Source organism: Phalaenopsis equestris, unplaced genomic scaffold (assembly GCF_001263595.1).
Source record: "Phalaenopsis equestris unplaced genomic scaffold, ASM126359v1 Scaffold000276, whole genome shotgun sequence".
Classification (NCBI taxonomy): Eukaryota; Viridiplantae; Streptophyta; class Magnoliopsida; order Asparagales; family Orchidaceae; genus Phalaenopsis; species Phalaenopsis equestris.
In genome coordinates, this window is record NW_018164718.1 from 264,227 (window position 1) to 266,152 (window position 1,926).

At 31.9% G+C, this 1,926-nt stretch overlaps 1 long non-coding RNA gene across 1 annotated transcript in view; it reads right to left on the reverse strand.

Moving 5' to 3' along the window:
* Window positions 1-354: 354 nt before the first annotated feature.
* Window positions 355-1,926, reverse strand: part of LOC110024787 — a 13,969-nt gene continuing 12,397 nt past the window's right edge. The window contains exons 2-3 of the long non-coding RNA XR_002294040.1: window positions 1,044-1,174; window positions 355-860 (exon numbers count right to left, since the gene is read on the reverse strand). This is a non-coding gene — a long non-coding RNA (uncharacterized LOC110024787). The remainder of the gene's footprint in view (window positions 861-1,043; window positions 1,175-1,926) is intronic.

A 1,926-nucleotide genomic window follows, 5' to 3' on the forward strand; every position in this document is an offset into this window, starting at 1 on the left:
TTTCGACACTTAGATGCAATTAATATTTGCATTAGATTTTGTATTTTGCAATATGTTTCTTCACCTAGTCATAAAATTTTTGAAAGTCCCCATTTTGTGCCTTCACCAACCATACTTAGCTTGTACAGCCAGCAAGTTTCCATCATTATTTCTTTATTCCAGCCATTATTCTGACAAAAAACATTGACTTCTAACGAATTTAAAATAACCAAAGAAGCAACTGTTGTCCGCACACAATTTTCACAGGGAAGAAAAGAGCAGATCATACATCACAACAAAATCAGTTGAAGCTTAACTAGAATGTAAAATGCAATAGCAAGCAAATAAGCAAGTGTTCGCTCAAAATGTCACATGAGACTTTTTCTTTACTCTGCTCATGAGTTTCTTCTCCTCTACTTTAAAATGCAAAGCTAAGAAGTGCTTCAATTAGCTGAACAAGCTACTTATAGTAAGGCATTCCAATGCAGAAATTTACAAACTCAAATCTATTAATTCAAGTTTAGTATGATTAAAATAGAGATACATTGACAGTAAAATGCATGTAATTAAACTTAAGAAATGTCATTTTTACTTTCATAAATAATTTTCTTCTCGATTCTAATCAAAACTGACAAGATATTCCTTCTCAGTGTGATGAACTCTATAGGATTTGACCGTTAAGAATTTGAACTCCAATCTTCAATTTATTGTCATCATCCATAAGCTCAAAAACACACCCATCTCCTCCTTTGAAATTGTTTTCAAGTGCAAATTTCTTCCATCCACAACCAGTTTTTCATCTTCCCTGTCTTTTCTTTATGTGCAAGGTTTGCTTGAATAGTAGCTTTTGGTAGAGATTTCCGAAACAACGCTGGTATCGCCTGCTTATAGTCATATATTATACATCACAAAGCATCTGAATTTTCATAAATTATTTAAATTTGCTACAAATCATGTAAGACACAAATTGTTCATGAGGCATAAATAAAGATTGCACGAATCCAGGGAGCTATTTTAAAGTGAGGCACAAATATTTTTTGTCTTTATCAGAAGTTGCATCATACCATTCATCAATCCACTTGAAATAGTTACAGTCACACTCGGTCTGATTTCTGGAATATCTGTAAAATTTTCACCCGATATTATCATCTTTACGTTGATGATTACATTGAAATCATAGTTCACAATGCACTACCTACATACATTTTAGAAAAACATGTAAAAGTTAGATATTTAAGACAACCTAACAAATAAGAAAAATGATTTAATTCCCTAGATAGTAGGAACAAATCCTCCTTCTAACCATTTAGCAATTAAGAAAATTAAACAGCAGGAACTTTCGATTCTCCTCCGTGTTAACATAACTTAACATAATCTTCAACGTTAGCTCAAACTACTCTTCTTTAAAGGTATGTTTCCATTATTTTTTGCAAGGTGATCGAAACTTGACCGAGTGAGTACCTTTTAACTTTGCTTTGGCATATTAAAGTCTATTTTGCTGATTGAGTTTCTCCAATGTATAACTTATTGGCATTTCAACTTCTTTAACCCTTTCTCAAGCCACAGCTAAAGCTTGGGTGTTAGATATGTAAACACACAGGAATTGATCTAATTTTTTTAATGGTATGAATGTAAATACTGCTTTGAGGAGCAGGTAGAGCTATAGAAGAAGCAAAAAAGCCATGTTGCACATGCAATCTAATTTACGTCCTATGATAATATAATGGGGACTTTACATACATGCCACGTAGTTTATATGTATTTGCATATCTAACACCAAAAGTTTCATATTTACATGTATAATACATTGATGTTATAATCATATCAAAGCATGCACATGAAAAAGTGTATTTTAATTTGAAAAAGTTAGTTTAGTGTTCTCCATTTTTTTTTTGTGATATTAAGGATGTGAGCGTTATATAAATAACTGTCGATATGTGACTGAGA